The sequence below is a fragment of the Microtus pennsylvanicus genome, chromosome 5, assembly GCF_037038515.1.
Source record: "Microtus pennsylvanicus isolate mMicPen1 chromosome 5, mMicPen1.hap1, whole genome shotgun sequence".
NCBI lineage: Eukaryota > Metazoa > Chordata > Mammalia > Rodentia > Cricetidae > Microtus > Microtus pennsylvanicus.
The window spans coordinates 84,940,122-84,967,559 of NC_134583.1; positions in this window are offsets into that span (position 1 = coordinate 84,940,122).

Genomic DNA, 27,438 nt, shown 5'->3' on the forward strand with positions numbered 1-27,438 from the left:
CCTACCTTACAACCCCACGTGGTGACTCACGGCTGTGAGCCTAGCCCCCAGGAGGCTGGAGCAGGAGGATTACTGAAAGTTAAGGCCAGCTGGGCATCATAGTGTGTTCCAGACCTGTCCAGGCTATTGTGTGAGACACTTTATCAATAAAACCCAAAATGGGGCACCAGCCTAAAGCTTCATTCTTCCTTCCCCAGATACCCCTCTCTGCAAACTAGCTCCATGGTGGATTGCGGGACAGTTCCTTCCCCTGTGTGTGTGATGGGGGCAGAGCTCAATGGCAGGGCCTATGGTCAGGTGACGCTGTGGGGGAGAATCAGTTACAGATGGCAGCATCGACATCTGTGATGGCAAATTCTGGAGTCTGGCATGGACTGCTCCAGGCAACAGGACCTTTCTCACGTAAGAGTCTCTCTGGGATCTGGCATAGACTGCTCCAGGTAACAGGGATCTTTCTCAAATAAGAGTCTCCCAGGACTTTGTTGATTACACAGATAAGCCAGCAGCCATATGTCCCCACCTGCTAGGACTATCCTGCCTTACACCTGTTGCTTGGGTGACCTTTTATTTATTTATGTTGCAGTGCTGTGGGACAGAACCCAGGGTCCCACACATGCCAGACAGGAGGAGCCCGACACTCAGCTGTAATTACTGACAGGTTCACTCTTGTTTCTAAAATCGTGTGAAAAAATGACTACACCACAGAGGAGGAGAAGATGGCCAAATTGAAAGAGGTTTTGTCGGGTGGGGTTATTTCTGCACCGTGCACTTGGACAAGGCCTTGTCTAGAACGTTCTCTTGTTTATGGATCCAGTTGCTTCCTTTTCAGATGATCTTGAGAACCATCCTAGCCTCGGGCTCCCACAATCCTGCTCTCCTAGTCTCCTAGCAGTCTTCTGGAACTCTGCCTGGGTTGGGGAAACTGTTCAGTGGGGTTCCCCGCACAACCCTGCTTTCTGATCAAGTCTCCTAGATCGCTAGAATGGCCAATCTCACTATCATCCTGGGGCTGACCTTCTTCGGCTGTGTATGGTATGAGGATAGCCACACTGAAGCCCAGAGGTTTCTGGGACAGTCCTCCAAGCTCCAGGCTCTGTTGCGATTGCCTTCTCATCTTGGTAAAAGTCAACCTCTCTTCCTGAGGCCTTGGTGGCTGCTTCGAGGGTGATCAAAGTCTCTTGGCTCTCTGTGCCATTCTCAGGGGGCAGCTGCAAAGTGGGGTTTTCTGCTTCCTGCCTCAGGTCCCTGCTCTCCACCAGGCCAGAGCCTGGCTCAGTTAGAGCTGTGCCTAGGCCACATAGGACAGCCAGGTCTTCCAAGCCCGAGGCCTTGGCTCAGAAGGACTTTCAGGGTGGCAGCTTAGCTTCGCCCCCAGAGGACAACTGGTTGAAGCTAATGCCCAGAAGAGTTTCTCAACACCTGTCCACAATGCTAGCTGTCTGTCCTATGCCTGTAGAGAGTGGATTTTAGGCTCTGCACCAGAAGCCCAGGTCAGGACTGCCCCGCCTTAGGCTGCATTGATAAGAACAGGAGGTGAGAACCCAGCTGGAGTCTAGACTTAAAACCCCAACATTTTTCCCCTAGTACCAGACCCTAGAAGATAGTCAGTGTCTGAGGAGTGGACACGTGGCTGTGTCTAGGCACAGCCACAGGGAGGCCACAGGCCTCACAGCCCGCGTTCTGTTGTGGTCACTCACAAGGGCTGACGGATACTGTCATAGTCCCTGGGTGAAGTGATCAGGGGGTGGCCCCAGGGAGCACCCCTTCCTGTCCCGACCTTAGCTTCCAGACTTGTGGCAGCACCCAAACAGCTCTCACTCTGGAGGGAACCCAGAGCCAAGGCTGATCATCCCAGCTGAGAGGTTGACCATTTGCTCCCTCACAGAGTGCACAGAGGGACCAGGGGCCCTCCCCTGTGGAGCCAACTGTTCCCACCACCTACAGTATGCACATCTGCCCTAATTACCAGAGATACAGGCAGAAGAAGACTAGGGGCTGACACTCCCTCTCTGCAGTTGCAGGGAAGCCAACACTCCTGCTGGGTAAAGGCTTTCTAGGTGCAGCTCGTTGGTGGGGGAGCACCCACACCCCTGTAAATGAGGTTAGTCGTTAGGACCTTAGAGAAAGGGGTAGCTGTTGCCTATGTCTCCCCCAAGAAGCGATTTTAGTATCAGTTGCTTACAGCGAAGTGGGGCGCTCTCCCCTACAGGCCTCAGGTGCTATTTGACGGCATCCTTAGCTTAGGGGTCAGTGGAAGCCAGTGGTCTGCTGAGGAGACATTTCAGAGGTTTTGATAATCACAAGGTTGTTAGGGTGGACACGGTGGGCGATGGATGGTTTTCGAAGGGACTAAAAATAGCTCAAGGTAGCCTGGCTCTGGTCTGCAACATTTTAATGTGAGCTTTGGTCATTGGGCCTCTAGAATCTTAAACTCACCTGCGGCTTTTCTTTTTTCTGGTAACTTTGATATACACTGGCCATTGGTTGGGCTGTCTTGGGAAGGAAGCCCGTGGGTCCCTGTAACAGGGGCTGGAAGGGTGGGGTGCAGAGGGGGGATTGTGCTCCCTGCTTGTGTCACTTTTTGAGAGACTTCCAGGCTCCTGTCCCTGACTGATGCCTCTCCCTGCAGAAGCCCAGAAGAAGTGGGTCACAGGAAGGGGTAGCGGTGGGAGGGGGCAATGCTGCAGAAGGCTGGCTAATGGGAAGGAGGTGCCATGAACAGAAGAGGACCCCTGTGGTGCCTGGGTCTTCCCTGGGCTCAGCAGGTGGCACCATCCCTCTCTGCTGGCCCTGCCCTCCCCCAGGAGTCTGGATCCATCCTGCCAGGAAGGCTTTCAGCCCTCAGGGGAGGGCTATTTCACAAATGGAGGGAAGAGAGGTGACTCCTTCAGGACATAGGGCCCAGTCCCAGGTCTGACATCACTCCCAACTCTATGTCCAGTGCCACCATGACTGCCCCCCTGTCCTCAGGGCCCTTTGGAACCATGGCCCTTTGCACTCAGTACTTATGGGAGCCAGTCATTGGGTCAGAAGCCACATGCCTTGTGGCCTTTGTTTTATTTTGTCTTTTAAGGTGGCTCTCATGCATCCCAGACTAGCTTCTAACTCTATGTAGCCATCCCCTGCTTCCATCTCCGTTAGGATTACAGGTGTACACCACCATCCCTGGCTTACGTGGTTGTGGGTATGGATCCCCAGGCTTTGTGCAGGCTAGCACTCCGTGTATTGAGTTCCACTTTGTGGCCTTAGTCCCTTACATCAAGACAGAAGGATCAGAAGGATCAGGAGGTGGCTGTGCCCTGACTCTGTATGAGAATCACCCCAGAGGCCTAACCAAGCCCCCTGGGTTGCTAAGATCTGCTGTCACCCCAGTTCTCAAGTCTGGACCAGACAGGGTTGTGGTGACAGAGGTGAACCAGCATGCTGGGTCAGACTCCGGCCCTGACACCAAGTTTCCAAAGTACTTCTGTCAACAGTGAGGGGACAGAAACACGGTCCCATGTGGTCACTCTCAGCAGCCTGAGGAGTTCTCTAAGATTTGAATGACCTCAACTCAGGCCAAGGCAGGATTTATGGCTTAGACTGAAAAATATTTCATGAAAAGCCATTAGGAAGCAAAGCTGACTTTATTAAAGCTATTTTAATATAGGCCTGTGCATGGGGCCTAGGAGAGGAGTTGAGAAAGATTTACTTCCTCTGAGAGTCTCAGAAGCTAAGGATCAGAAGCTAAGGATCCCCAAGTGTTACTTTCCTGTTACTGAGGCAAAACACCAGGACCAAAAGCCACTCTAGATAGAAAAAGGTTATTCTGACTTCTGGTTCTAGAAGGCAGAAGCAGGGAGCTGGCTGGTTTACATTTTCATCCAGACGCAGGGAGGAGGGAGGAGGTGTGTGTGTGTGTGTGTGTGTGTGTGTGTGTGTGTGTTTTGTGTGTGTGTGTGGGGGGGGTGGGTGGTGGGTGGGTGGCTATAAACCCTCCAGTCACCCCTCCCACAGTAACAGACCTCCTCCAGGAAGGCTCCACCTCCCAAAGTCTCCATAACCTTCCCAAACAAGGCCATGAACTGGGGACCAAGTGGTTAAGTTCGTGAGTCTGTGGGGGACGTTTATTCAAACACTGCACCAAAAGTGAGTCCAGGGCCTTCAAGGCAGACTGTGACATCGCAGCCTTAGATACCCAAGCACCCTTTTGGAGGCTTCAAGTCTCCAAAGGTTACTAAGGGCTCCTCCCTCATCACTTCCCTCCCTCCCTCCCTCCCTTCTTCCTCCTCTTACTCCTCCTCCTCTGCCTTCCTCTTCTCCTCCTCCTCCTCCTCCTCCTCCTCCTCCTCCTCCTCCTCTTCCTCCTCCTTCTCCTTCTCCTCCTTCTCCTTCTCCCTCTTCCTCCCCTCACCCTCTGGGATATTCTAAGGTGGCTCTGAGGAGGCTTTGGATGGTGAATCTGGAAGCCTGTAGGGCAGCAATGGGGGTTTAGAACACAACCCTTCCTGTCAATGGGTTTCTGAGAGATTCCTGCTGCAGAGTATCAGGCACTATATGGCAGAACTGACTGTTCTGAGTTAATGATGTGACCGGTGGCCCTGGTCAGAGCTGCGGGAGTCCATACACTCTGTCCACATTCCCCAACAGGGCATTATCTCATCTTTCACTTTGCCGTTCAGAGTCTGGTCAAATGCAGCCTGCCTGCAGGCCCTGGGCCACTTCCTGGCAATTCCAGGCTTCAGTTTCTCCACCTTTACCACCGTTTATTTCATCCTACCTAACAGCTGCCCTGTCCCCTGTTCCTCTAGGTCCTCTGTGCACATAGTCAGGCAATCACAGATGAAAAGTAACAGTTCCGGCCGGGCGGTGGTGGCGCACGCCTTTAATCCCAGCACTCGGGAGGCAGAGGCAGGCGGATCTCTGTGAGTTCGAGACCAGCCTGGTCTACAAGAGCTAGTTCCAGGACAGGCTCCAAAGCCACAGAGAAACCCTGTCTCGAAAAACCAAAAAAAAAAAAAAAAAAAAAAAAAAAAAAAAAAAAGAAAAGTAACAGTTCCAAGCACTACAGACCCTTCATGACCACAGTTCTGAACAGACCAGACTGTTCACATTGTAACGACACCAGGGATGATTGAAGGCACACAGGAGGATGTGCCTATGCTAATATCAGGCCATCTTATACAAAAAGACTCAAATGCTTCTGGATTCTGACATCTGCAGGGTGTTCTAGGACCACCTATTCTAGAACCCAGTTCAGTGGCTTGAGCTATTTAGGGTTATGAAGTCGGGGGGAATCAGACCAAATAAACAGAAATTAATATTAGGATAGACATTAGGTGGGAAGTCACCCATGAACTGTCAGCTGCCTGGATGGAGAATTGGCTCAAAGGGGTTAAGAGCTCATGGGCCTCCCAGCCAGCATGTCTTCTCCCTGTGGTTCTGACCCCACCTGGGACAAAGGTGCTGGGACCAGGAATACAAAGCACTGGGAAGAGAGACCTGCAGATGGAGGTCCCGGTGTGGTTCTCAGTCCGCATCTCACCACGCAGCTCCCAGCCCAGGTGGGAATCCCACCTGCCACTCATCAGGAGCCTGGGCTCTGGTAATAGGGAAGGAGAGCACCTCCCTCATGAGGGGAGAGGAGTGGGCACCCAGGGAAAGTTTCAGATGCTCACTGAATTCTGGGGGCCCCACTCATCACAGCTTCAACAAAACACCTAGAGCTCGAAGTTTCCTGAGAAACACGTCCCTCCGCAATGTGTGTTCAGTCTATAAATGTATCAGCCTCTGTCACAAATGTCATGGTATTTATAGATGCAATGTTCCTTTGGCCATTTGTGGCTGCTTTGAACTTAGATTTCTCGCAAGCGTTCCCAGGGCTTAAAAATACTTCATTATGAAGCCAAGTGTGTGTGAAGTGCAAGTGGGCTCATGGGAAAGATGCCCCATGGTCACAGGTCCCCCTCCCCCAACCCCACATCTCCAAATGCTATCAGCAAATGAACTGAGCTGAGTCCTGGGTTGCAGTCTCTTCACACGGCTCCTCTGCTCTCTTGGAATTGGCCTCACCCTAGCTCTCTAGCCTCTGGTCTTGGCTCTGGCATCCCAGTTCTCACCTCTTAAGACCGAGCTCAGGTTGTGTGCAGTGGTAGCCTTCCTTATGATCGCCCAGAGTACAAGAGAGAGCAGGGGAACCTCTGCCGGAGCACTGGTACTGACCCTGACATAAGGGCTGGGAGCACGGTAGTTTCTTTTCCCTGTGTGATAAAATACCTCACAGAAATCGTGTAAGTGGGGAGGGTTGATTTCAGCACACGGCTTCAGGAGTTTCCAGTCTAGTGTGGCAGGGAAGGCACCTAGAAGTGGTATTGTCAAAAAAAAAAAAAAAAAAAAGTGGCACTGTCCTTGTTTCAACTCCTATTGCTGTGAGCCTGAAAAAAACAATAGTGGATTTTTTCAGTTCATAATTCCAGGTTAAAAATGCATCTCCGAGGGGAAATTGAGGCAGGAACTTGAAGCAGCTAGTTACATCTACAGTCAAGCGCAGAGAGAGAATAAAGGCACGCACGCCCAGCTCACTTTCTCCACTCTTATAGTTCCATGATCCTCTCTGCCTGGGGAATGATGCAGCCCACCATGGGCTGAGTCTTCTCACATCAGCGATCAAGATAATCCTCCACAGATATGCCCACGGGTCAACCTGATCTAACCAATTCCTCACTGAGACTTCTTTCCCCAGGTGATTCTAGACTGTGCCAGGTAGGCAATTAAAACCAATCACAATAGGCGCCAGGGTAGCAGTGGCCCAAGTGTATGGTAGAGTCCCATTGTGACACTGTGATGGCCCATCAGGAAGCAGAGGTCAGTCTGGAACTAGAAATGTGTATAACCTTCCAAGGTCTGCCTCAAAGGACCCACCAGGTTAGGACAACATTCCAAAGACTCCACAACCTTCCCAAGTAATGCCACCATCAGGATCCAATGTTAGCATACAGGAGCCTGGGGACAACTTTCCCATCTAAACCACAGCAGGTTGACATTGGGCAACTGGTACAATGTCTGCTTACACATTTTCTGATGCTATGTGACATGTACACTTGGCTGAGCTAATGGTATCTGTCTATAATCAGCATCTATCTCTCAACTCAGGAAACCCAAGTCTCTGCATCCCTGGGGGAGGGCAGAGTCAGAAGCCACTGGTACCCACGGGAAGATGCTTAGAGAGGAGATTAGAAGAGGTGGGAGAGAACATTCAGAGTGTGGCTGCAAAGACAGAGGTTGGGGGTTAAGAGGTGACCAGGTAGAGGATGCAGAGTGCTTAAATTTTCCATTCTGGGCCTTCTAATGTGAAGAGAACGCCCATCTCTTCCTACAGCATCTCAAGACTTCGATAAGGGAACAGCCAGGGAGCTAGTGAATGGGACAAGATCTCAGTGGCCACAAAGACCTGCTGTCCCATCGCCCTTTCTCAGACTTCCTGATCATGACAGAAGTGCAGGTCAAAACAGAGAAAAACACACAGGGTATGGTGGCTCTTACCTGTAATCCCAGCACTTGGGAGACTGAGCCAGGATTGTCATGAGTGTGAGAAGAGCTAGACTCTATAGTGAGTTTGAGACCAGCCTGGGCTTCATAGCAAGACTTTGTTACACCCAAAATAAAAAACAAAGAGAAACCAACCACCCAGGCACAAATGATTTCTGCTCTTGAACCTGTTCAGGGTCTGACAGACTAAGCTATATTCAGAACAAAGATGCAAAGCATTCAATAGGATGGTTCAAGTTCACATGTAATTTTTGGAATTTGGAGAGATGGTTTGTATCTGTTACTATGATAAACGTTGACCAAAAGCGACCTGGGAAGGATAGGGTTTGTTTCACAACTCTCGGGCCACATTCTGTCACGGAGGGAAGTCAGGGCTGGAATTCAAGCAGGACCCTGGAGGCGGGAACTGAAACAGAGACCATGGAAGAATGCTGCTAGTTGACTTGCTCCTCATGCCTTGCTCTGCCTAGACATACAACCCAGAACCACCTGCCTGGGGCGGCATCACCCATCATAGAGTAGACAATCCTCCATCAGTAAGAAATCAACAAAACATCTACAGATATGCCAATCTGATGGAGGCAGTTGCTCAGCCTATGTTGCCTCTTCCCAAGTGTCTTTAGTTTGTCAAGTTGACAAAAACGAACTGACCCAGTGAGTTTGGGTGATCCTGTCACCAAGAGAGACTGTATAGGGAGCCTGAGGCTGGATATCTTCCCTTAGGTGAGACTTGGACCTCCAGCCTGATGTTGGGACTCTGAGTGTCCAGCTGTGTGTGTCAGAGGAGAAGGCTAGGGAAGGGGAAGAAAAAGAGACACACAAGCTGCTGATGGCTGCCTTTTCCTGCTTGGAGCTATCCCTTGCAGGCTGGTGGAGCTACATACGTTGCACAATAGAGCAAATTAAACTCAGAGGCAAATGCATCGTCTCCAGCATCAATTGCCTAATTGCACAGAAGTCACCCATATCAGACACATCCAATCTGTGCTGTGCTTGCACGAAAGCCAATTAAAATCCAGTCACCTCCAGGTCCCTGCTTTGCCGCCAGCCCTGTCTCTGTGGTGAGTTTGCACATTAGACTTGTGATTTCTTCCAGAGCTCTGCAACTGAGAAAGGGGGAAAACTACTCCCTGGGAGGTACTGGGGCCAAAGATATCCCAGAAATAATCAATATAAATAATAGCAAGATGCCCTAACTCACCTCACCAAGATCCCCTGTACAACCTAGTGAGGGCCACTTGGATGTCCTTGGTTATGTGATCTCACTGGTCCAGCGTTAACTCTGATTCTTAGTAGGCACAAGCCCCAGGTATATTGGTTCAGGAGAGTACTAAGCATTCCACATAGCCCTGCTCATCATGTGTCATCTCTAGAGGACGGTGGAATCTCTGTGGGGGGGTGGGAGGGAAACTGAAGCAGAGAGAGTAAATGACATTCTCAGGTCAGACAGAAAGATGGTTTCTGACCACAGGGCTCATATTCCTTGTGACACCCACACTTCAGTCTCCTCGGGGGACAAGATGTCCTGCACCTTCCAGTGTAGCTGTAACCATTTCCCCAGAACTATCACACTGACTGCTGTATGAACACAGCCAGACATCTTGTCTAGATCAGTCTTCAAGCAAGAGACAGATATTATCATCTTGCACCACAGAGGACAGGGCTTCCATTCATGACTTGTTTTGCGCAATAATTTTTACAGGACTTTTTATATTTAACATTTGTTAAAATAAAAGGAAATTTGCACACTAATGAGATAAATGGACTTGTTTACATTTACATAAAGAATTAAGCCTCAATGAAGGTTTGAGACTGCTGGACACAGAGTCTTCAACGTTATTTAAGGGTTGATCTATATTTTGATTTTTATACTTGCCAGACTCCAAATAAATACATAGTTTTAAAAAATGGCAGAAATATTTTCAGAAAATGTTGGAAATTCTAATTCAATCATGGGTCAAAATTAATTTAATGATTTTTATGGAACTAATTTAGTTAGGTTTTCTACTGAGCGTTGTCAAGATTCTCAAAGAGTAGCAGAAGGCAGAATGAGAGGCATGGTCTAACCTTGGACAGGACTATATTTGCTCATGACAAGGGGGCATCTGTGTTGCCCACGTGTGAGTATGGCTAAAATACCTACAGGGGAAGATGGGCTGAGGCCCCTCCCCATAAGGGAAGCAGGGAAGAGTAGTCTTTCCGTGGGAAGCTATCATTCCTAACTCTGAGAGGATAGAAGAAATGCAGAGCAAGGGTCTTATAGCTGTTTCCTGCTGAGAAAGGTCTTTGTTGGAGGGGTTAGTCCACTGAAGAGGGGGTCTTTTGGTCATGTAGTCTTAACTTCATTGGCTGTGATCGATCAGGCATTTGCCATGCAGTATTCCTGAAGAGACTTGGGAAATAATTATTAGAGGGCTACACGTGGAAGATTTGGTTACAGAGTAGCACCAATTTCCCGGGAATGTTGAGGAATAGGGAGGAGCAGAGGCCGGAGAAACAAAGTAGGCTAGTGAGAGAAAGTGGCATAGAGTTGACTCCGGGTGACAGTGACTGGTTGACTCAGGGTGACAGTGTCTGTCCTGCTGACTCAGGGTGACAGTGTCTGTCCTGCTGACTCAGGGTGACAGTGTCTGTCCTGCTGACTCAGGGTGACAGTGACTGATTCTGCTGACTCAGGGTGACCCTGTCTGTCCTGCTGACTCAGGGTGACAGTGTCTGTCCTGCTGACTCAGGGTGACAGTGTCTGTCCTGTTGACTCAGGGTGACAGTGTCTGTCCTGCTGACTCAGGGTGACAGTGTCTGTCCTGCTGACTCAGGGTGACAGTGTCTGTCCTGCTGACTCAGGGTGACAGTGTCTGTCCTGCTGACTCAGGGTGACAGTGTCTGTTCTGCTGACTCAGGGTGACAGTGTCTGTCCTGCTGACTCAGGGTGACAGTGTCTGTCCTGCTGACTCAGGGTGACAGTGTCTGTCCTGTTGACTCAGGGTGACAGTGTCTGTCCTGCTGACTCAGGGTGACAGTGTCTGTCCTGTTGACTCAGGGTGACAGTGTCTGTTCTATTGACTCACAGTGACAGTGTCTGTCCTGCTGACTCAGGGTGACAGTGTCTGTCCTGCTGACTCAGGGTGACAGTGTCTGTCCTGCTGACTCAAGGTGACAGTGTCTGTCCTGTTGACTCAGAGTGACAGTGTCTGTCCTGCTGATTCAGGGTGACAGTGTCTGTCCTGTTGACTCAGGGTGACAGTGTCTGTCCTGCTGACTCAGGGTGACAGTGTCTGTCCTGTTGACTCAGGGTGACAGTGTCTGTCCTGCTGACTCAGGGTGACAGTGACTGATGCTGTTGACTCAGGGTGACAGTGTCTGTCCTGCTGACTCAGGGTGACAGTGTCTGTCCTGCTGACTCAGGGTGACAGTGTCTGTCCTGTTGACTCACGGTGACAGTGTCTGTCCTGTTGCCAGGGCTGTTGCACCAAAATGAGTGAGCAGAAGCAGCAGGGAGGTGCAAAGCATCAAAGGAAGGGAACGGAGGAAAATAGAGGAGTGCTGTAAAGAACTGTAGCTGGACTGGAGTGAAAGGGATGAAGGTCTCTTTTAGTCAGTTTCTCGCAGCATCTAAAAGGTCTTTTTGTAGTTGTATTGGTAGTAAATGGAGCTATTGTAGGGCGAAAAACATTGGGCAAGTTTGCTGAACATTTTATTTGGGTATAAGGGAAATTCAGTAAGTAAAACATTTAAAAGACAGGGTGAGACCATGGGTACAAGGATAATAAGGAGGAAAGAAGTGATCTTAGAGAGGAACCAGAGTGGGAGGGGACCAGGAGGAATTTTCCTGGTCCCTGAATCCTTGAGCCCCATTTCAAATCAGTAGGATTTGTTGGCCTGAAAGCAGCATTGGATCCCCTCCTCAGCAGAGGTCAGACCTGGTCTTTTAATTGTGGAGTACTGCAGCAGGCAGGGAGCTGGTCCTGAAGGATGTTTAAGCCGATCTGAGCTGGTGAGAAAGAGAGGTTAATTGATGCAAAGGAGGTTTTGGTCTGGCTGCTTTAGTTCTGAGTCCCAAAAACAATGTCTAGAGTGACAAGAAGAGGAATGAGTTGGTGGCCCATGGCTAATCAGTCCCCTTTCTGAGGTCACCCAAACTGTTTTTAAGGGTTTGGGGGTGCCCATCTCTCTGTTTCTGCTTTGAACTGACCTGTTGACGAGAACAACAGAGCATCTCAGAAGAGAGCCCATCCAAGGCCATGATAAAACTCAGCAGTTGGCCAAGACCCAGAACACCAGCCAGGAGGACTGTAAACCTTTGTGGGGAACTTTGAGAGACAAAGTTACATGAGGACAACTTACATTAAGGTAAATGAGTTAAATGCAATTGTACAACTGGCTGGACCATGTGCCAGAGTTCTCTAGAAGGATGAGGTAACTCTAGCTGTTTGCTTACATCAGACTTCTACACAAGGAACAAGCAGCTGAAAGCATAAAAGAAGTCAGTTAAAGTTGGCCTCCAAGGAATGATTCTGAACAGAAAGTATCTTAAGTGGTATTCCTTGCTTTTATATATGATGAATTTTGTATATTTGTTTTGAATATTAACAGTACCAATTATCATTTAATGAACAAAACCAGAGTATCTCAGGAAAACAAAATTTCTGGTTAGAAACAATTTGATAGGGTGAAATTTTGCTGGGTGGTGGTGCATGCCTTTAATCCCAGAACTCAGGAGGGAGAAGTAGGCAGATCTCTTAGTTTTAGGCCAGCCTGGTCTACAGAGTGAGATCCAGGACAGCCAGGGATACACAGAGAAATTCTGTCTCAGAAAATCAAAATAAATAAATACATTTTTTAAAAAATAAAAATTTGGATTATTACTTTATAAGAATGATCATATCTAGTATTTAAAAACATGACAGTACCCATTTTTATTAGCATCAAATTATTATACCTATATTCCAAGATTATGCAGTAAAAATATTTTATATTGTCAGGCTATTTAAAGAGACAGTTTAATTCTAAATTATACTTTCTCCAAATAAATTATTTTTAATTTTCAATTTAAAAATACTCCCAGAGACAATGATTGCCTAGCTTTCTTTTCAAAAGGCAGTTCTCTAGAACATCCTAAATTACTGCCATATCAAGAGTAAACAATCTATTTTATAGTTTTCTTTTCTTTTCTTTTTTTTTTTTTTTTTTTGGTTTTTCGAGACAGGGTTTCTCTCTGGTTTTGGTTCCTGTCCTGGAACTAGCTCTTGCAGACCAGGCTGGTCTCGAACTCACAGAGATCCGCCTGCCTTTGCCTCCCAAGTGCTGGGATTAAAGGCGTGCGCCACCACCGCCCGGCATATTTTATAGTTTTCTACAATTAACCTTATTAACAGAGCCTTTTAAAAATTCTCTATGACACTTTCTCTCCATACACTCGACTAACAGATGGGAACAGTCAGTCATGTCAAATCTGTAATAAATAACTTACACATAACACACACTGGATTGACAAAGAAGGCTAAAGCTAACCCTTGACTCTTCCTGCCGATGGACAAGTCTCTAGGTCACTCCTACTGACAGCAGTAAGCATAATTCTTACCATCATTTTGTTTAAAAACAGATCGGTTATTTAGAGGCATAATTTGTAAAGCAAGATAAAACAGCTTTAACAAATACTGACTTTTGGAATTTCTTAGAAAATTTCCACAAGCGTCCCCACCAACACATATATACTTGTAAGTTTCAAGGGGAGTGTGCAGGTTCTGATTCTGGAGCTCTCTATCTGCGTAGAGACTAAATTATAGTCTCAAAGAACTGTAGGTGAGCCCAGGTTGGAGAAGGCCACCTTCATCTAACTCATCTTCCCTGAAGAGTCTAAAGGCTTGGGATACCTATCACTGAAGAGAATAATTTGTTGACTTTCCAGATAAAAAACCAACTGTCAATGACACTGCTTAGATATTCAGAGTAACTGTCCAAAGAGGTGACTTTGATGACAGAGTTCTAACACCCTCCTCTAACGGGGGAACGTGGGTGGTTAGTGTATGGACCCTGAGATTAGCTTTTGCTAAGAGAAAGAACTGAATGCCAGGGTAAAGGGCATGACCATTGAACTATTGTGCAGGTCCAGTACTGGTCAGGTGGTAGCTTAGGTACGAATTCCCCTGGTCACTGCATCTCATATGTCAGTTAGTGCAGAATAATTGCTAGTTGCCTCTGTGTTGGTTAGACATTTAGGATGTGGGTGCAGACTCCGAGATCCTCTACTGGGCAGGCAAATCCATGTCTCAATCACGTGAGACATAAAGAGTAATTCTTCTTTTCTGTAGATTTTTTTCCCTGGTTGTCCACATTGCTGAAGCTGGTCAGGCCTACGCAGTCAGAGACGGAAGCAGCAGACTGGCAGGACTTTCTTTCCCACACATCTGTGTCCTGTAAGGAGAACAACCTGCAACCTAACTCTGGTGGGATGGGGCTCCATCCAAGGGAACTACTTGAGCCTGGGGGTTTCCTGCCATGCAAGTGTATTTTAAATTTAATCCATTTTACTCAAGCGTTCAATCTTTTATAACCAATTTAAAAAATATACCTGATTTTGAGTATTATTTTACATTAAATGAACTTTAAGTTTACTTTAAACTTGTTTTACTTTACTTGTTTTAAGCTCAACTTCGACCACATACAGAGAATACTATACGATGTGGGATAAAAATTGGTGTCTCCCTCTAAATAAATGACATTTGTCTTTAGCATGACTGGCCATTAACTTGTATATCTTAATTATCTTTTTTTTTTAAATATTTATTTATTTATTATTTATACAATATTCTGTCTGTGTATATGCCTGCAGGCCAGAAGAGGGCACCAGACCTCATTACAGATGGTTGTGAGCCACCATGTGGTTGCTGGGAATTGAACTCAGGACCTTTGGAAGAGCAGGCAATGCTCTTAACCTCTGAGCCATCTCTCCAGCCCCCCTTAATTATCTTTTACAGTTTATAATTAGTAAGTAACTCTTTTTGTAAGATTAGGATTTTACAATTCTATCCTTGTTAAGTTTGAACCTCAAAATTGTAATTCTTGAACTAAAGGTCCTTTTGTGTCAAAATAAATTTTAAACCATATATAATAGCCCACAGAAATGGGAGTCTCATTTTCTTGATTCTTTTATAATGCAAGTTTACAAAATAATGTCAGTAAAAAATATGACTCAGTTTTACCAAATAGCTAAATCAAGCAAAATTAGCAAAGACATAAGTGGTCAGATATACATCTTTAAGTCAGTTTCTGTTAGCTTGAATAAACCATTATAACTAAGAATTTATAAGCCTTGATTATCAAATGTATGTTGGATAGATCTTGTTCATGGTTTTGTCCTTATCTATTATTCTTCATTATCAAGACAAAAATCATCACACAAAAATCCATCCTAATCCAAAATATCTTGGAGACCTGCCATTCCCTCCTTAATGTAGGAAAAATAAAACAAAACAACCATCTTGGAGGCCTGGTGTTAACTCCTAGCCTATTTTCAGGGAGATACAATGATAAGCAGAGGGCTAAGTGGTCTTTTTGTTTTATGGGTGCTGACTTAGTTGATTTATACCATGTGGTCACCGTAACCAACATGGCAGTGAAGTCACATAGCATGCCCTTTCTTGAGCCTTAAGAAAGATGGTGGCTGAATCACATGGTTACCAAGATGCTGGCAAGTCACATGGTTATTATTACTCTAATGTGAACCTAGGACATCAGCCAAGATGGCAGGAAGCCATGTGGTACTCCAAGGTAAGCCCATCAAGCACATTGGTGTAGGAGTTTCTTCTGCTTATATGTTGTTTTCATTGGTTAATGAATAAAGAAACTGCCTTGGCCTTTTGATAGGGCAGAACTTAGGTAGGCGTGGAAAAGAGAACTAAATACTGGGAGGAAGAAGGCAGAGTCAGAGAGCCGCCATGGAGCCGCCAGAGTCAGACATGCTAAATCTTTCCCAGTAAGCCACTGGCATGTGGTGATACACAGATTAATAAAAATGGGTTGAATTAAGAGGTAAGAATTAGCCAATAAAAAAACTAGAGCTAATGGGCCAAGCAGTGTTTTAATTAATAAAGTTTCTGTGTGATCGTTTCAAGTGTAAACTAGCCTGGCGGCCAAGACAAACAAAGCCACCCCCACCCCCACCCCTGCTCCTTTGTGGCCAACTAACTCTACATAAAACCTAAGAGGGCTTAAAAACAAGAGTTGAATCCAAGTTACACACATGGTATTCTATCTATGCAGCCTTTATAAGCCAAACTCAGTGAACTTAAAATATGCAAAGTTAAAAGTTCCAACAGAAGCTTTGAGGATAGCAAACAAAACCTAGGAAAGGGGGAGAGAATTCAGAGAGTTAACACCTTACCATCTGTCACCTCTGTGGGAAGTAGTTTACTCTTCTTAGATGTTCTGAAGCTCAAGGTGTTTGTCCCTGGGCTGCTCTGTTTTACTCTCCTTCTCCCTGTCACAGAATTAGGCGGCCAGCCTGACCCAGGATGGAGACTTTGGAGGAAACTCTTACACTAACAAGCTTGGATCTGAGGCAGATAGACCAAACTCCACCTCCAGAACCAGCCTTCTCAGTAGAGTAGAACAGTGTGAAACCATTTTTCAATATTATCCTTACCCCCCAAAGACATTTGAATCTCTGTAAGGATGAACCCAGTGACCTACATATCCATAGGTAATTTGTGTGTATCTGCAGATGAGGCAGACAGCCTGAAATGCTTTTACAGCTTAGCTGTTTAAGATACAAGCAGGGTTTTCCAGGTCTGGAGAGGCAGAAATGCAAGTAGGTCAAAAGCACAAGGCAAAGAGTTCTATGTGCTCTCAGCTAGGAAAGAGGCAAGTGTAGGGGCCCAGCAGAAATGGCTATGCTGAGGGGATTCAGGCCATGGGCATAGCTGTAAGTCAGACACTTGAGAAAGAGAAAAGGAAGCTGGGCCTCGGTCCCCACTGCCATTCTGCTTTATGGAATTATTTAAATCAGTTTAGATATTAAAAATTGAAAGCTCTGAATTTGGGCCAGTAGTGGCCATTTCAATTATGGTGAATCCCAGACTTAAGATTCACAGAGTTTTTGGCTATGGGCCAGAGGAGAATTCCAGGAATTCTTGTCAGTCTCAGCCAGTGGAAAGCTCTTGGGAGCTGGGACTGGGCAAGTCTCGACAGAAAATTCGGAGTGGATGAATGACAAAGGCAAGAATAGAGGCCAGTATCTAGTTTCTTAGAGTGCCCTCTCAGTCTCAAAATGCCTGGAAGGTAAGGGGACATCTGTATAATTCCAGAGCTGCAGGACCACTGTAAGGTTGTCAGAGTTTTCAGTCTTTTTTTTTTTTTTTTTTGGTTTTTTGAGACAGGGTTTCTCTGTGGCTTTGGAGCCTGTCCTGGAACTAGCTCTGTAGACCAGGCTGGTCTCAAACTCACAGAGATCTGCCTGCCTCTGCCTCCCGAGTGCGGGGATTAAAGGCGTGCGCCACCATCGCCCGGCTGAGTTTTCAGTCTTGTACCCTGGAGACTCTCTACTATCCTTTTTTAAACGGCAATGTATAGTCTGTGTCATTTGTATTGGAGGTATGTACTGAAACACAGAAGGGCAAACTCCAAATCTTGTATTCCTATGTATGATGTCAAAGGATTTAGATGGTTCTTTCCTTGCAGCTTCGCTGCTGCAACACCCTCTCTCTCTTGGGATGGTTCAATGCCTGTTAGCAGCCCTCCTTGGCAGGCATCCTTGGCTCTGGCATCTCCAACATCTTGGAGTCTCCAGTGCAATCCAGGTTTCACACAACGGCTTTGCAAGGCAGGATTCTTCTGCACACATTTGACCTCAGCAGTTCTCCTTAACCTCAGAGGAAGATTCCACAGCCCCCTCTACTCCTGTATTCTTCATGATTCTAAAGCCAGAACCATATGATTGAAGCTGGTGAATGCTGCTGCCTGCTGGAACCTGGTCCCCCTCCTTGAATTCCATTTATGTAAGCTTTGACTTACTGATGTCTTTTTAGCTTTTGGGGGCCTTTTCCTGTCACAGCTTGCCGGATTAGCTGGGTGGGCTCTCGCCCTAATGACACCATCCCCTTTATTCCGTTCTCTGTCAGCTCTTTCTCTAAATCTCTTATCTGCTTAAAAACAGGGCTCCAGCATTGCATTCCCCAATGCTCTTTTTCTCCTTAAACTGTACAGGGTCGGTTGGTTGGTTTGTTCTGAGGCAGAGTCTTTCTACTTAGCCCTGGCTGTCCTGGAACTCACTCTGTAGACCAGACTGACCTTAAACTCACAGAGGTCTGCCTGCCTCTGCCTCCCAAGTGCTAGGATTGAAGATGTGTGTCACCCCGCCCTGCTCAAACTGTACATTTTGTATTTCTCTTTGCCCCACTTGCTCTTTTGATTGCATTAGAGTGATACCTAACAGCCACGTGGCACAGGTAATGCTAGGCTGTCCTGAGATCTCCTCTGCCAATGACTTTAGTCCAAACACTCTTTAGTTTAGCCTCTGGCAGATCTTTAGGAGAAAGGCAAAAAGCAGCCATATTCTTTGCCCAAACTTCATAAGGATGGTCCATAGACCAGTTGCTAATGTTCTCTCTGAAACCTCTTGACCTGGATCCCCACAGTCCACATGTCTCAGTGCTGCTGTTTTCCGTGCACCCACTAAGATGACCCATTAAGTCCCACTTAAAGCGTTCAACTGATTCTCTAGACCAAAGCCCCAAAGCCATCCATAGTCCTCCAAACGACAGCCTAGCCAAGCCTGTCATAGAAGAATCCAAGTCCCTGCTACAAACTGCTGTCTTAGTTGCTGCTCTATTGCTGTGAAGAGACACCATGACCAAGGCAACTTAGAAAAGGAAGCATTTAATTGGGGGCTTGCTTATAGTTTCTGAGGGCGAGTCCACCATGGTCATGGTGGCAGGCAGGCAGGCATGGTGCTAGCATACTAGCTGAGAGCTTTCATCTGATCTGTAAGATGAAGAGGGAGAGAGAGAGAGAGAGAGAGAGAGAGAGAGAGAGAGAGAGAGAGAGAGAGAGAGACTGGATATGGTGTGTGCTTTGAAACCAAAGCCCACCCACAGTGACACACCTTCTCCAGTAAGGCCACAACTTCTTGGATCCTCCTAATTCTTCCCAAACTGTTCACCAACCAGGGACCTAGCACTTGGATACATGAGTCTGCGGGGGTTGTTCTCACTCAAGCAACCACTATAACCGAAAGCAATTTTGGGAGGAAACAATTTATTTCTCTTATATTTTCAGGTAACCATCTATCACAGAGGACAGTCAGGGCAGGAACAGGCAGGGGCCTGGAGGCAGGAGCTCGTGCAGAGGCCATGAAGAAATGCTGCTTACTGGTTTCTTCCTTGTGCTTGCTCATGCTACTTTCTTTTTTATTTCTTTTTAGAACATTTTTAAATGATTTATTTGTCTTTATTTTATGTGCATTGGTGTTTTTCCTGGATGTATGTCTATATGAGGGTGTCAGATCCACTGGAACGGGAGTTATAGACAGCTGTGAGCTGCCATGTGGGTGCTGGGAATCGAACCCTGGTCCTCTGGAAAAACAGTAGTTCTCTACTGCCGAGTCATCTCTCCAGCCCTGCACTGCTTTCTTATATACCCAAGAATCACCTGCCCAGGCAAGGCACAACTCACAAGGGGGTGAGCCATACTCCATCAATTACTAATTAAGAAAATGCCTTACAGTCTTTCCTACCTACAGAGGAATCCTCAATTGAGGTCCCCTCTTTTCAAATGATGTTAGTTTGTGTCAAGCTGCCATAAAATATATCAGAAGAACTCAAGGTGGCAATTTTTAAAATCAGACAGCCTGACACTCTATGACCCAAAGTTGTGTTACATTGATACACATGCTGAGGAATGAGGGTAAAACTGAAGTCAGTGATGGAAGGCAGGTGCTTTCATTCCCAGCACCAACACGGCTGCTCACAATTGTTGCAACTCCAGTTCCAGGGGATCCCATGCCCTCTTTAGGCCTCACATGCATAGCGCCCACCACACTCACACACACACACACACACACACACACACACACACACACACACACACTTAAAGAATAAAGACTTAAACAGAAATTAGGTCTTTGTTTTTGTAAGGGAGCCACCTTGTCTCCAGAAGAGAAGAGGTGTTTGACGGTGTGGTGAAAAGACTGCGGTTTGTAACCAGAGAAGTGCAGGGGCACAGCAAGCTCTTAGCCTACTGAGCCATCTAGGGCCCCTCTTTCATTCCGGCCTTATTTCATATCATATTGAAATTCCACCTAATAAAATAAAACAAACAAAAAAGAATAAAGAGATTGAAAACTAGAAAAAGAAATCAGTGTCCCCTCACAGGTGACATAATTGGTATGTGTAGCACACCAAAGAACCTGCAAATAAGTAGAAATAAAATAATTCCTGAGCTAGCATTCTACATTACTGTAGGTACAGAGCCAAGGCTGAAATGGGTGTTGGCCTTCTATAAACAAGCAACTGTAAGAGCCTTGAAGGGAAGGACCCAGCACAGAACCAAACAAACTTGGGATCTGAAAGTCAAGGAATTCATCCAAGGGACTCTGAGCCACAGAGAGACATCCTGTGTTCCTGGATTGAGACAATATTGTTAACATGCCACTTCATCTCCACTGCTTTATAGACTCCACCTAAGGCTGATCAAAATCCTAGTAGATTCTTCCGTAAGTGTCAACAAGTTAATCCCCAAATTCAAGCTGGTGTGCTGGCCCATGTCTATAAGCCTGGAACTCCAGAGGCCAAGGCAGGAAGGTTCAGGAATCCGAGAGTCATTTGGGCATTGTAGTGAGTACCAGGCCAGCCTTGGGGGTGGGGAGATCCCAAACTTTATATAGAAAGATAGAGATCCTAGATCAGACACAAAAACAGAGCTGCAGAGCTTTCCATTTAAGAGAGAGAGCTAGAGCGAGAGCGAGAGCGAGAGAGAGAGAGAGAGAGAGAGAGAAAAGAAAAAGAAAAAGAAAAAAGAAAAACCCTACAATAATCAAGATAGAATGACATTTAAAAGGAGTAAACATGTGAGATTAACAGGGTAAAAGGTAGACAAAGTAGCAGATGAGGGTGTCCTGTCACAAGTCTCAGCACTCAGGCAGAAGCAGGAGGATCAGAAGTTCAAGGTCATTCTCAGCTATACAGTGAACGTGAGGCTAGCCTGGGCTCTGTGTGTGTGTGTCTGTGTGTGTGTGTCTGTGTGTGTGTGTGTGTGTGTGGTGTGTGTGTGTGTGTGTGTGTGTGAGAGAGAGAGAGAGAGAGAGAGAATATGAATATTAGACAGCTATATAAAATGTTAAATGGTGGTAGCGCAAGCCTTTAATCCCAGCACTTGGGAGGCAGAGGCAGATCTCTGTGAGTTCAAGGCCAGCCTGGTCTACAGAGTTAATTCCAGGACAGCCTCCAAAGCTACAGAGAAACCCGGTCTCAAAAAACCAAAACAAACAAAAATGTTAAAAATCTATACAAAGCCTTACCCTGTGTCCAAACACAGCCACACTGGACAGCTGGGGCCACAAAACACATGCTTTGAGAGAACACAAACATTTGGTCTAGAATAAAGCACACGAAAGGGAATCTGGTAGAATCACTCAGCGGAAAATCCCAAACTAAAACAAGGAGAGTCCACATCGCACCTGTGAGCACTGGCAACACCACCCTGAGGGAACCTGGACACCACTCACGCCTTGGCAGCCAGCACTCTGGAGCCTGAGGCAGTAGTAGTGAGGTTTCAGAGCCAGCTTGGGCTACACAGCATGACCTTATCTCACAAAAGCAAAAGCAAGTGGGAGGTTGGGGTTGGAGAGATGGCTCAGTTGTTAAGAGCACTGGCTGCTTTCCCAGAGGACCCAGGTTCAATTCCCAGCATTCATATGGCAGCTCACAACTGTCTGTAACTCCAGTTCCAGGGGATCTGACACACAGACATACATGGAGGCAAAACACCAGTGCACATAAAATAAACAAACAAATAAATAAATCTTAAAACAGAAAGAAAGAAAGAAAGAAAGAAAGAAAGAAAGAAAAAGAAAGGAAGGAAGGAAGGAAGAAAGAAAGAGGGAGGGAGGCAGTTAGTTTTGAGTTATGAAACTCCACCTTACTTCCCAAAGAACTGAGCAAGCTGTCTGCCCAAACAAGCAAGAAATTTATGTTGCTACAAAGTCCAGGCATGGTATGGCTCTTTTTAGCAGTTTTGTCCTGAGTCACCAAGACCAGAAGTCACCAAGACAACAGTCTATAGCTACCCAAAAGAAGCAAGCTGTCTGTGTTGATACAGTAGGATGCCAGCGAGTGACAAGAAGGACATGGTCCCGAGCCATGCATCTAAAGTTCCTGTCTCTGGACAAAGCACAACGGTCCAGAGTGGCATGAGAACACAAAAGCCTCTGTGGTTGCCAGGGTGTGAGGAGTAGTAGGCTGGGCAGGTGGAGCCCTGGAGACATTGAAGGCAATGAAACTATGCTGTATGCACAGGCCTGGTTTCTGGCACAGGGAGCCCTCCACAGCCAGGCAGGACCCAGGTATCTCACCAGAGGGTGATAGCAGGATTGCCTGGACCAAAAGCCATGGGCCCTTGACTGTGAGAGATCTAACTGCTTACCCATAACAAGGAAGTAGTCAAAGAAAGTAATTTAGAGAGAAAATAACCATCCAGTATTAGAGCTCTGAATTTTTCTCTTAGAGAAAAATTTAAATCTTTGTCTTTTATTTTTTAACCCCATGACTGGGGCATAGACTAATCCCACGTTTCCCAGAAGCCACAGCATGAACAAGGATGTTCAAGATTTCTAAGAAGCCAGATGTGGTGTCTCTTGCCTGTAATCCCTAACACTTGAGAACCTGAAGCAGTAGCATTGCTGTGAGATTGAGAACAGCATAAGCTGCAGAGTGAGTTCCTGGCCATCCTGAACTACAAAACAAAATAACCCAGGGCTGGTGAGACCATTCAGTAGCTCAAGAGCACTGACTGCTCTTGAAGACCCAGGTTGTTTCCAACACTCACATGGCAGCTGGTTACCTCTGTAACTCCAGTTCTGGAGGAATCCAACACCCTCTTCTGTCCTCTGAGGGCACTGCACAGACAGTCAGACAGACAGACAGAGATAGACAGACAGACAGACACACAAACACACACACACACACACACACACACCTCCAAAAATGACATGCATGGCTCAAGTCCAAGATTATTTTGAACGGTTGCCCATTACCCTTACCCATGTTGGAGAGTCAGCCAATTCCCAGAGTGGGAGGATGGCTCCCTGCCAGCCTAGAACATTCCAGAAGCAGCTGTCCAAATGTAAGGTGAAAGTAAGAAGCTGAGGTAGAAACCTAGGCAGCCTGGGGGCTGGGTGGGGTGTGTCTTTTTCCTTTTAAGTCTCTTTAATGCCTGAAGAGGGAACCAAGCACTAAAGCTTGCGTTGAGGGACTAGACCCCTGGCTGGGGTGGTGACTGCAGGGCAGACCTGAGCTACAAAGAGGGTCATGTTTTGGAGGCATACTCACCCACTTGCATCCTTTGGGGAACAGGCACTGTGCTTGGCATATAGCACAAAAAAAATAACACATGTACACCTGACTTCAAAACATGAAAACAGACCGAGTGGTAGTGGCGCATGCCTTTAATCCCCTCACTCGGGAGGCAGAGGCAGGTGGGATCTCTGTGAGTTCAAGGCCAGCCTGGTCTGCAGAGTCAAAGCTGTACACAGACAAACCCTGTCTCAAAAAACCAAAAACCAAAACACAAAAAACAAAAACCATGTAAACAGTAGCTAGGAGGTCTTTGGTTGAGTACCTATTGTTGGCTACGGTCTTGTTATACACTGTGACCTTCCCAACAACACATCTTTCACGTGTCTACATCCTTATTAGGCAACTTGTTTTTACTTTTATTTTTTTGATCTATTTCATTGCTGTGACAAAATGCCTGACCAAGGCAACTTAAGGAAGGAAAGATTTCATTTTGGCTCAGTTTGAAGATATAGCTTATCATAGAGGCCAAGACTCTCAGTCAGGAAGCAGAGAGATGAATGCTGGAACTCAGTTCCCTTTCTCCCTTTTATTCAGTCCAGGACTGAATGGATGGTCGCCCCCCCCCCCATTCAGGGTGGGTCTTCCCACCTCAGTTAATATAATCCAGATCATTGCTTCCTGGAATAGCAAAAGGCTTATTGTAATGGAAAAAATGCTGCAGATCCCTGGCAGCAGCAGGCAGCAGAAATGCTGCAGGTCCCCAAGCGATGGCAGCAGGCCATGTGGTGGCAGGCAGGGGGCCCTGAGAGCAGTCAGTCCCAGGTAGGGATGGCTGCTGGTCCCCTGAGCGGTGGCTGGTCCAGGGCAGGGAGACATGTGATGGCAGGCAAGAGACAGAGACATGGATAGGCACGCCATGCAGAGTGAGGTTGGATATTTATTAAGTGGGTTATGGAGGGGATAGGAAAAGGGGAGAAGAGCAGAGAGAGAGAGAGAGAGAGAGAGAGAGAGAGAGAGAGAGGAAGGAAGGAAGGGACAGAAGGGGGAAGGGGAGAAATGGGGAGAGGCAGAAGCTGCCTCTTCAAGAGAGAGACAGAAAACAGAAAAGAGAGAGGGTCAGGCTGCAAGCTGAAGATCAGCCTGTCTCAGCAGACAGAGGAGGAGGGGAGGGAGTGGGCATGGCTTGTTTCTTAAAGAGACAGAACAGATTATTACATTCCCATTTCTTTTTTATAATAAAAAGGCAGAAGGTTAGGCACCACAGGTTAAAGAAATTGGGGCGGCGGATTCTCGAGACTTCTTCCTGCTTATTTGTGGGTGTCATCTTTGGGGGAACCTGAGAAGGTTGGGTTCTGGTCACATCCTGGCATAGCTGGTCTCTTTGCTCCTGTCTGGTGTTTGTGGTATGGAAATGTCTGGTGTCTCTTACACCTGTTTAAGGTATTGGCAGAACAGAGGACAAAGTTAAGTTTAGGAAAAAAAAATTTAGGACCAGGCAATTGAGAGGGGTGTATCTGACCTGTTTAAGGTGGATTCTTCAATTTGGCTCCCTGGAATTCACAAGAATTCTTTGGGTTTGTGAAAATAGAAGTTTTAGACATATACGTTGTATAAAGAGTAGCGTATTTATATCAGAATGACTGTGACAGATATTTTTGCACAATGAAAAGTATTATTAAGACTATGGAAGGCAGAGTGAGAGAGAAATTTGATAACTTGTATTTGTCCTCACACCTTTATAACTTGCAGGTACACACCTTAATAACTTGTATTTGTAATTTACTGAAATTTGTTTGGTGAGGCTGTCCTTTTAAACTGACAAAACCTTTCAGCTGTCAAACTGCATCAGAGATCTTTGAGGATAAAATTTTACTTGAGTTATTGATTTAAAACGACAGAGAACTTAACTTGGTTGGCACCTAGAGCTACTCCATGATCACTGAAGGTCGTATTTGCCTTCTGCTGTTTAGAGCAAGGCCTGCCAGGCTCCAGAAGATTCTGTGGGCTAAGAAACCTATAGGAAGACAAGCCTACCTTGACTTGATCAGCTAGGCTGTTGATTCCAGTGATTCTGTCCATGTCTGGAGAGCTTCAGATTTTATGAAAGGCAGTTTTTCCCAGTGGTCAGTGCTTGGCAGTTGAAGCAAATTGTGGATGGACATTGTTCTGTGCCCATTTGTCTTCTGTCTTCTTTGGAGGAAGTAGAGAGCTGCTAGGAGCCAACCTGTCTCTTTTTGTTATGAAACATTTTTAATAATTAAATATTTAAATGCCATATTCCCCAGATCTCGGAACAGTTGAGGGCTGTTTATCAGGTACAGCTACAGTATAGAATCTGCCTGGAGAACTGGGTCTGAGCTTGACTGTACTGGCTCTTAACAGGAAAAAGTTACACTCGTAAAAAGACAGAAAGAAGAAAAAACTGCTTGCAATAGAAGGTTAACGGCAGAACTGACAATAGTAGAGAACAGCTTATTTATTTTAAATGAGAGTTGGATTAAATATAAAGTATTTTTGTAAGAGACTTAAAAGTACATACAAGCTTAAAACATGAGACTTATTGTTTTTGTAGTCTGAAATGAGATGCAATGAACAATTATAACATTTAGCAGTAAACATAGGTGCATTTAAGTTACATGTATGAACCCACACACACAGAGTGAACAGGAATTGGGTGAAGTGGATGCTCTTGGTGGGCCCTACCAAAGGCATGCCACTGCACAAAGCACACATGGAACAGAGTCAACAAGAGGAATTTAGAGACAAAAACATAAGTAAACTGGGGGACCAGGCAGGGAATACCTCAGTAAAGATGGCAGGACTTGGTCACCTGACCTGGCTCTCAGTTAAGATGATGGTAAGGTCACCCATGTAACAGAATTAACACTAGGGAACCAGGCAGGGAATACCTCAGTAAAAGATGGCGGAACTTGGTAACCTGACCTGGTTCTCAGCCAAGATGGTGGCAAAGTCACCTGACCTCAGTCAAAATGGCAGCAGTCACATGTGATATGAAAAAAGCCACTCAGTTAAGATGGTGGTAAAATCACCTGACTTCAGTTAAGATGGTGGTAAGTAAGGTCACATGACCTCAGTCAAAATGGCAGCAGTCACATGTTGTATGGAAAAGCCAAAATTTTTGAGCTGCAGAGATTTTAGGCTTAATAAGAGAGACCTAGAGGTGGGGTCTGCCCTGTGGCTGAGCTGCCATGCCATAAGCCACAGTGAGGAGCAAAAGGCTGGAATTGAAAACAGCTGCCTTGTGATCTGACCAATCTTATTGGCAGCAGTAGCGGTGGCAGGGACAGTTTGAGGAAACTCCTTCCATTTGCCTGTGCGCTGACAGTAGTTAGGAAGCTCCCATAAAAGTGGAGCTGGTGGGACACCAGTGGAGTAAAGGTACAAGCTAAAAAAGTAAGGCATTAAAATGGCCTGTGGTTTTAGGGCCTCTAAAAGGCATCCATCCCAGGGGGACGGACATGGATGGCTTGCTACTCACAGCTGAAGCCATGAAAACCCACAAAAATGGCAACACCACAAGGCCTATAATGGGACATCTCCCCCTATAGATGGGGTGCTAATTGGTGCGAACACCACAGGACCCATGGGAGAGTGTCCTCTGCCCCTGGGTGGGGTGCTACAGCGTGACTGGATTTGGTCTGGGTGACTTGGAAGCCAGAGAGGCCAGAGGCCACTCTGAGTGGCCTTTCACAGTGGGGAGGGGAACAGAAAAGAAATAAAAAGGAAAAAAAGAAGAAGAATCTAAGGGACCCTCAGCCCCCAGTCATGGGTGGACGCGCCTGGATGGGCCCCAGGCCATTCCAAACACAATTTTAGCTAAGGGAAGCAATCCAAAAATGAATGTCAATGAAGGGCATAACATTAGGCTTGAAGACCATGGTTGGGGGCAGTCCCCCCCCCCATTTCTAGGAACAACAGAAGACTGCCGGGAGCTCACCGGTCAATTCCTCAGGTTCAGAGAAATGGTTAAGGTGACCAGAATGGGGAAACTCACCAACTGAAGCTGGTGGTGTGAGTAGAAATCACGCTCAGGCATATGGAACATGTGGCTGTTGTGGAAAAAAATACCTGGTTCAGGATCCCGACCCTGGCAGAGGGACTCAGGGCAGGAGAGCCTATCTGAGATCCTTCAAGCTGACAATTAAATAAACTATCATGGACTCCCAGGCTCAGAAAGTTCTGGAATGCAATGTGCATGAGGTCCTTATTAGGTCCCTGAAGACTTTGAATGTTGAATCACAATTTTCAGCCGAGGTTGGTGATGGTGAATTCTGTCCCATTAGTGATGGTGAAGTCTCTCCTGGGATATTTGGCCGTATGTAGTAACATGCCCCATTGTCACAATATGGAGGTGTTACTAACATCCAGAGCCACTGGCTGG